This window comes from Heterocephalus glaber, unplaced genomic scaffold (assembly GCF_053883595.1).
Source record: "Heterocephalus glaber isolate CG9 unplaced genomic scaffold, H.glaber_assembly_v1.0 deba00001465, whole genome shotgun sequence".
Lineage (NCBI taxonomy): Eukaryota > Metazoa > Chordata > Mammalia > Rodentia > Bathyergidae > Heterocephalus > Heterocephalus glaber.
In genome coordinates this window covers 10,733,380-10,743,100 of record NW_028258312.1, presented here as the reverse complement: position 1 = coordinate 10,743,100, position 9,721 = coordinate 10,733,380, and the positions used below count along the sequence as shown (strand labels likewise).

Here is a 9,721-nt window from a genome sequence, read left to right as displayed (position 1 = left end):
TTAGTTTTTTGGGGTATCTCCACATTGATCTCCACAGTGTTTGCACCAGTCTACACTCCCACCAACAGTGGAGAAGGGTTCCTTTTCCCCACTGCCACACCAGCATGTGTTATTAGTTGATTTAGATAGCTGCTTCATTTCGTTTCTCAAATCTTTATACCTTTCTCTAGTCTTGAAATATCTATATTCTGAAAGGAATATGAGGATATCACACGTTGTTTCTCTGAGGCCTTCTCTCCAGGACTTATGCCATCAGATTCTACAAACTTACAAACTTTCATTATTCAACATCTTTCTCTTTTATCCATTGAGTTCTCTTCTCTCCTTTTGAGCCCCCCCCCACACATATTACTATTATTTGGACAAATTTTTTCAAAGAGAAGAATGTTGTGACTGCTTGTCTCATCTGTTCAGACTTATGTCCCATTGCTTGGACTTACACCCAATTTTTTCTGAGTAGTTCTGTACATCTTTTTTATAGAAACTTAATGTCTTTTTTTGTATAGTACACCTTATTTATACAGTACACTGTAATCACTTCTTGGCCTTTTGGCTAAGATCAAGTGTAGTATACAGTATTCTGGAATTTGTACAGTATACTGTAATTTTTACTGATTTTATTGTATAGTACAGTACTGTAGTTTTATGTTCTATTAAACATTACAATCCTGCATATAAGAGTTATGCAAACAAAAACAAAGTCATCAAGTTGGAGTTTCCTTTGACCAGTTTTTTTTTTCTTAACACTGTAATCTACATACTAAATACAATTTCTCATTCAGCTACCAATTCATTTAATGACCTTTTTGAAGAAACAGAATTCGTTCATTAAACGAGAAGTGTCTGTATACATATACCAAAATACTACTTGGCACTCTTTGATATCTACAATTTTTGTTTCATTATGGATCTAAAAATTGTATAATACAAAAGGAAAGAAATCAAGAAATTGGGTGGAGGAAAGAGGAAGAAAAAATTAAGATGTGTTATGTACATGTACAACTTCTCACAGGGAATGTAAACAATATGTATTACAGACATGTACTAATAAAAATGTATCAAAGGAGAGAAGGGTGTGTTTCCAGAAGAAGCACATACAACTATGTACAGTACACAGTACTCAATAGTGTGATAAATGACTGTTACTATTTTCTTTACTTATCATAACATGCTGTGCTTTTCATCCTTTAGAGCATAATCCTACTTATATAAGAGTTTACTGTAAAACAGTGTGCTGCTCTGCTAGTGGTAGCCTCATGTATTTCACGTTTAACTGCAAGTTTGTGTAATATCAAGGGGCCATCACAGATGATTGACGTATACCTTCTCAGTTTGCACTTAGAAGTTGGCACTCTGTGTGGTACTTTGAGATACACATGGATGAAATTGCCTAATAACATATTTCTCAGATTATATTTCCATCATGTGTCACATGACTCTACTGAAATTTAAATTAAACAATATTTGGCCTATGTGGAGTCTACTAGATAATTAGAATTTTTTTCCAGACCACTATTTGTTCAATATTAGTTTTGAAAATCTTCCTAAAACAAATCGCATCCTTTGATGTCTTGTTAATGCTTGATACATTTTTTTAAATTATATGAAAAAAGGTTTAAATACTTTTCAGTTTGGCTTTGGTTGAGTTCTATTATATTTGAATATTATTATAGTTTTTTTCCCTTGCATTGCTTTTCTTCGAATAATTTTCATTTTTTACTTGTGTGTGTTTAGTGAATGATAATAAAATTGTATATTAAAAATTTAGGAAATAAATGAAACTCAAACATATAAAATACTTCTATGTGTGTATATATATTCATATGCATATTTAAGTATATTCAAAATTTGCTAAGCAAATAATTATATATATTTTTCCATTTGGCCTTTCAAAAACCAGTGATTTTTTCTTTTTCACCTGTGGTCTATTAGAGGGGCTATTTCTTCATTTGTATTATTAATACCATGCTTTGTAAATGTTTAACAGTTGTTACTGTGATAGGGAAATTTTTATTCTAATATGGTTCTAGTTTAAATTTAATTAATTATGTTAGATACTTTTCAAGAGTGTATTTATTCTTTATGAAGTCTTATTCTGTGTCTTTAATCCATTAACTTATTGGGGTTGCTTTTCTTTATAAATTCGTATCATGTTTCTATGTTAAAGATCTATGTCTATCATATTTGTGCAATTATTTTATATTTTTATTTTAGTCAGGGGTTTTCATTTTGTAGCGATTTTTGTTGTATAAAAGTTATTATTATATAATCACACTTATTGTAATAAGGATAGATATACATTAACTTTTGGGTTCCAGCTTCAGTCAATTATTCTCTAATTTAACATACCCATATATTTTTAGCTTTCATGTAAGATTTTGTTTAAAAATCCTATTTTAATTGGTAAAGTATTTATACTGAAAAATCCCCACTGACTCATTTTATTAACCTGAAATTAAAATCGCTACAGTTTAACCACGAATCATATTTGCAGTGTCTCCTTACATAGAAATCTATGCCACAAATGTGAGTCATATTTTCTCTTCATTTTTCATGGCCATTCTTTCATCTTTTCATTCTCCTTTCTTCTGTCAGATATGCATTTAATATTCTTATTTTATGAAATCTTGCCAGATTTGAAATCAACTTTTACACATTATTTGCAGTTCCATGTGTTCTCTGATCTCCCATCCTCCCTTAATGTGTTCTTTTTTAATACCATTTCCTAACTCTTTCAAGACCTATTTTATATGGTTCTCAAGTAACTTTTGTTTATGCATAGCTATTTTACATCCTGTCCTTTATTGTGCGTGATGTAAAGAAAAATTTTTCTCATTCATTGAAAAGCAAAAATAGGATGATATAGACACTCATCAAATACCTGTTCAGAACTGCTCTTGATTGCTGTAATGAATGTTTTTATGTATTGAAGTCATACAATAATGTTTGCGTACTAACTTCATTACCCTACGTAGTAACACCTTTGATAAAATGGACTCATATTTCTGATATTGTAATATTCTTAATTTTCTATTTTTCCTCTCACAAGAGTACTTTCAGGTTTGTATGAGATTCAACCAAATAATTTGAAAATAAATTATTTTTAAACTATTTTCTATATTGCAAATTTCAATATCTCAATTGTTGTTATGCTTACTTAAAGTTGGATGTATAAGAATGGAAGCAGATTAGTTTTTGCATAATTGAAGTTACATGTTAACAATTGCTTAATTGAAATTAACTTGAAATTTAGAAATGTATGTTGTCCTTTGAGTTTAATCAATTTTAATATATAATGCCAGGTGAGAGACCTTCCAACAACTTAAATATTTCACTTTGATTAGATGTACTCTGGATTTAATTAGCTACATAGTTCTTATGACTGATCTGAAATGACTTCAAAGTCCAGCTACCTGGGCCTCAAAATTAAATTATAACAGTTCAGAAATATAAATTAATAAATCCAGTTGATTGATTTTCTAACCATAGGGCTTTTTCAGCTTTTTAGAAAGTATATGAACTCAAATTTGTAGTAAACTTGCTGAGTCCAGGATAGATGTGATTTACCCCTAGATTCAAACTTCAGCATTTATCTTCCTTTTCTGTCTGCAAAGAATCAATGTACTCACTTGACTCATTCATCCAACAGCAACATCAGTTTCCAGCCCCAGCCTTAGCTCCTGCTTTACCCAATCTGTCACTGAATCCTGTCAGTTTTCCTCTTTTTTTAGTACCAGGGATGGAACTCAGTACTTTGCACTTTCCAGGCAGGCGTGGCACCACTGAGCTGCATCCGAGGCCCTCAGTTTTATTTCTTAATCTACTTTCCACACTCTGTCTCTGTTGCCAAAGTAACATTTGAACTTTTGCCATCTTTTTGTCTGGAAAATTTTAATCATCTCCAGATACAACTATCTATGAATTCTTATTCTTCAAAGTATTACCAAAAGATCATATTTCACTCTTTGTATTCCCTCTATCCAAACAGCATTTATATTCCACTGTATGATCTATAAGTTTACTCAGATCCTTGCCACAGCATGTTTTGCTAGTTTCAGTTATACATTTGTTGCTTTGGCTGACCTATATGCTTGGAATTTCCTTTCCTCTGACAAAACTCCATTCTTCCATCCCAACATATATCATGCCATTTCCTATGTGACTTTTTCCTTAGCTAACCTCAAAGCTAGAATCATTTCCTCCTTTGTTTGTTGATCTCTCACATATCACATTAACAGCATTTCTTATTTGTATTGCAATCGCTGCTCTTATTTGACTTTACAACGAATTTGGATCTTTGTAAAATCAGACAACATGTCATTTCCATAGCTGTGCCTTTTAGTCCTTGGCACATATTTGGCCTCCATGAATATTTATTCTTGTCTGGAAAGAATAATAATAAAAAGGAGAGCTCAAATGATCTGTGAAGGAAGGGAAGAAGATAGGGCATGTGAAACTGTGTCCTTTGCAAAGCAGTATTTTTCATTCTTCTGCCACAGCGCTATTGCCATTTGCAATAAGTCCCATCACTCATGGGTTGTTATTACTGAGGTCCTCACAGAAGAAATATTATTCCATTTCTGGCTCCTCTCTGTAGCACTTATACTTCATTATTTCCCCACAGGTTTCAGTGTCCTTTGGTGTTTTTACAGTCTGTTTTTTCCTCAGTGTATTTGTAATGGAGGGTCTGATGCTAAGTAATAAACTTCAGGTGTTTTGAAAAAAATGTAAAAATCACAGACTGAATTGATGGTTTATTTTATAGACAAAAGCATGCCTCTATATTTTGTGTTAAACTTCCAAAACATTTCAGTACTCTGTGGTAGGATACGCCAATTGATGAAATGCCAAAGCTCGAATATGGAAAAATAAGAAAAGGATCAAAATTCTTTTCACCTAAGAAATTGCTATTAGTTCAAGTAGCACTTAACTAGTGAAATGAATATGCCCTAGAGCAGAAATTCCATCTTTGGTAGCTTCAATGCCTAATACTCACTGGCTGTCCTTTGTTTCTGCTTATTCTAAGAGTCTCATTTACTAAAGAGGATGATTCAATTTGTACTAAATTCCTTTCATTTTTTCATCATGAAATAAGGTGTTGGTTGGATCATATAGGGTTCTCCCACTTGAAAGTTGCTCATCATTTAATGTGAATCAGTTTAGCTTGCTCACACCAATTTTTCTGTTCTGTTGCTCAGTTTTATTCTACCAGAGTGCATTTGGGTGGCCTAGAAAAGAGAGGAAATAAATTCAGGAATGGGGTAGAGGAAACCAACCAGGAAAGGTAGGCAACTGGTAATGATCTTTCTAGTTGTTATCCTCAGGTATAAAATATGTAAAAAGGATAAAAGAAGCATCTTAATATCTCTATGGAAGAAAGAATGGCACACTATATCTTAAATTGAGGAAGAGATTGTATCACATAATGTGCAAGTGGAAATATTTTTATAAACTTATTATGAAATAGAGTTGAGTAAAATATATACATCCTCTGTCAATATCCACTTTAATGAAATTCAACTTCTGAAATATAGGAAGAGAACTGCACTCTGTTGCAACATGTAGCTAGATTATTTGGTGCTAGATCAATGACGTCCACTCAATATGCCTACTACTAATTAGGAATGGTTCTTTCATTGGTTAACATGTTTAATAAATAAAAATATATAACAGTAAGTTAAATTTGACTTTCAGAAGAATTAATTTAATTAAAATGTTTTAAATATATTGCATGTAATATACAAACACATTCATTATTTCTCAAGAAGATAATTTCAATTTCCTGTATTTTATGCAACCTATATTTAAATTTCAGTATTTTATTCAAACACCTACATTTATCATTATGCTATTTAAAGTCTCTGTTAAATAAACAGAATTTTCCTGTTTTAAAAACATGATTAGCATAAATAAAAAACTTCAGACATATTAGGCATAGAGCGTAGGTTATTCCTTGTAAATACTTAACTGAAAGGAATATTATTGGTTTTACCTCATTCTTGAGCCCAGGGTGCTAGACCTAGAAAGGCGAGTACATGACAGGCCTCTAGTAGATACACAGTGAGCCCAGAATCAGTGAGTTGAATCTCTGCTCTGAGGTAGCTATATTGAACGGGAATCAGACTACATATTAAACGACATTTATTGCAGCATTGCTTATAAAGGTGAAAAATAGGACTAGCTTATTTGTCTATCTACAAGAAATAAACCCATGGGTTCATGTGATAAATGTGTGCACTCTGGGTTGACACAACCTAGGTACAAATTTCGGATCTACAACTTCCTACCTTGTAGCACTAGACAGGCAACTTCACTTTATAATGTCGTTTGTTCATATGTAAAATAAAAATATTATTTAAAAAGTATACACATAAAATATCAAATTAACAAAAGACATTTAAGGTGTATTTAGGAGGGCACAGTGAATTAAAACATATTAAGTATCAGATGTAATGATAGACGGAGGTGTTCAGTGAGCACTAGATTCTATCAAGCTGAAATGCTGTACAAGAGTAAAAGTAATGAACACAAAAATATGGAGAATTATCATTCATGAAAAATGATTAAAAGGGATAAAGTAATGGTGTTAATTATTTTACACCTACATATGTAGTGAATATGTGATACCATATATTGAAAGATAAATTCTTAATTCTAAAGGTAGTTTTCCTAGAGAATAAAAAGGAAGAATTTTAGGGAATGAAAAAGTTACTTGTAAGGTTATGATTATTTTACTTAGAAAATATGAAAAATGTTCAATATGTACAAATACTTAGCTGATGGATATTAGTTATAATATCTTCTATTACTCTCCATTGTTTTGTATTTTCTCAACTTATGAAAAACGTAGACAGTAGTATATGGAGACAAAGATCTGTACTTGGTAGAATAAGGTCTTTGTGAAACTTTTGTTTTATGCCATCTTCTGAACACAGCTCTATATTCCATATTTCTGAATTTTAACAGATAATTTAATCATCTAACATTTATTGAAACTCTGAAATGTCCCAGATACATTTTAAACAAGACTACCACATGAAATAGATTTTAATCTTCCAACTTCATTGATGATAAATAGAGGCTAAAAGATAATAAGTATCTTGTTTGTCAAGCCAGAAAATGACATAGTTGGAAATCATATCCATGTCTGCCTTTTGCAAAATTTATTCTCTCACTTTCTTTCATCTAGTACAACTCAGCTCTACAAATATATACCTAGACTAGCTAGAGGAAAGTGGTAATGTAATTTTAGAAATTTTATCCTCTTAAATTTAGAACTTTGTTGAAATTTTGAGTGTTGTGGGATGTGTGCATGCATGTGTTCAAGTGTGTGTGTGTGTGTGTGTGTGTGTGTGTAGTTTTATCCAGTATAGTAGCATATATTTTCAGGTGAACTTTTAAGGAAACAGGGATATGGAACATTATTGAAGATATAAAAGAATGAGAAATTCCACCCGGAATAGTATTTGAAATCAATATCTGTCTGGCATGTATATTTGAATTTAAGTGCAAAATATACAAAATTTTATTTTAAAATAAAAAAAGTAGTAAACCTTTGTCTATAGTTACTGTGAAACCAAATGTTAAGTCAGCTTTAGTCTACAGGGATTGTTTCACAGGTGAGTGGTTCTGATATTGCAAAAAATTTCTGGTTAAGGAAAGCATTATCTAATATGTAACATAACCTATATGTTCAGAGCAAATCTCAATAAAATGCAAAGAATGAACCTTGTCCAGGAGTCTAAATGCAAATATTTAAAAATATTTAATAACATTTCATTAAAGAATAAGTATTTTTTTATTTGTCAACCAGTACTAGGCTCATAGCCATAATGTTTAATATTGGCAACAAAGAAAATTGCCTTATTTCATAAACAGATTCTATATATATAATCTTATTCTGATAAAATATTATAGGAGGTGATAGAGGAATGCATTTAAATATGCTGCATTTAACATGAGAATTATGCTTATTGTTGAAATTGAAGATAAGAAATTGAAATTCCCTCTTTCTTGGCTAGTTATGAGTGCTGTGGATAGGAGAAAAAAGTTTATCATTGTGAGTTTAACCTTGGAAATGGGATATATTCCAACAAATACTAAAATATAGATTTTAATGTAGTAGATTTGTCTTGTATTTAAATTCTTTTTGAATACAATTTCTGGGAATTCCATGAAAATGTTTTTTCTCAGTTTAATGTATAATGAGAACATTTGGACTTTCTTGAAACTTTTACCTAAAATATTGTCATGAGACTAGGTATTATTAAACATGTGTGGTTTAATTTGTTCAGATATGTTGAAACTGATGTTTATATGTGATGAATGTAATTGTATGGTTCAATGTAACTGGCACCAGATGTGAGCTGAATAACATTTATATAAAAATAACACAATAATTATTTTATTTTGCAGATATTTTAAAAACTTTTTATATAATTGGATCCTGCATCATGCCAGGCACATAGTATGAAATACTGAGAGATTAAATTATTTGTGTTGACCATTCTTAGGAAATTACTTAAACTAATAATTTTCATCTTATTTATAACTTAAAGAATACAATTAAACTTTATTATAATAAATTATTTTCAACTTACACAAAGCAATATCAAAATGACAGGTAAATTGATGACTCTGTTAAAATACTACCACATCTGTATTTTCAATGTGAAGAAAATGAACATTTATCCATCAATTTGTTTCTTTTTAATTTTTTATTTTATTAGTACACGTATGCAGTACATAATGATTACATTCATCTTGGGGAACTGGTACATAACACATTTTTATTCTTTTTCCTTCAGCCACTCCCCCTTCTCCCTTCTTCCATCTCTTCCACCTCCCCTCTTGTAAAAGATATAATTTTTACGTTTCTCAATAATTTCTTTATATTTTGGCTGGCTTTCTTTCTTTCTTTCTTTTTGGCCTTCCTTCCTTCCTTTTTTCCTTTCTTTTCTTTCCTTCCTTCCTTCCTACCTTCCATCTTTCTTTTTTTCTTGAGACAGAGTCTCACTATGCAGCTCAAGCTGGTCTTGGGCTTATTATGTAGTCCATCGTGGTCTCAAATTTGTGGCAATCCTCCTGCCTCAGCCACTGCACCTAGCTTGGTTTCTCATATATGAGAAATCATATAATATTTAAGTTTTTGTATCTGTTTTTTTTCACTTAATGTTATGGTTTCAAGCTGCATCCATTTTCCTATGAGTGACTCAAGCTCATCTTTTATGACAGTGTAGTAATCTATTATATACAAATACCACATTTACTTTATCCATTCATCATTTTTATATTCTTTCAAGAGAAATCATCTCATAATTCAACTAAACTGAGAACTCAGTGATGAAAACTTCATTTATCTTGAGTTATCATAGTTGTACAAATGACACAATGAATGTCCTTTAAAAAAGACAGAAAAAGTGGAAAATAAAATAAAAATTAAAAGTCACTTTGGTATAAACTGTTAAACTCTTTCATTCTTACTGTACTTTATCTTCATGATTTTATAAATTTTCTTTTAAAAAGTGAAATATGATATTTTACCCAGTTAAATATAAAGAAAAGTAAATTTTTATCATTTGATATTGTAAAATATTAAAGTACTATTTAAATCATAATATTTTATCATTGTGACAAATTTTTTGTAAATTTCTCACACATACACTTGTTATATTTTTACTATTTAATGGTTATTATTAAATTAGTGTATCGATTACATGCC

General features: G+C 30.7%; 1 pseudogene; it reads left to right on the top strand.

Annotated features, from left to right (window-relative positions):
• The first annotated feature begins 533 nt into the window (after nt 1-533).
• LOC147826573 (U2 spliceosomal RNA) lies at nt 534-672 on the top strand (annotated as a pseudogene).
• Nucleotides 673-9,721: the final 9,049 nt, after the last annotated feature.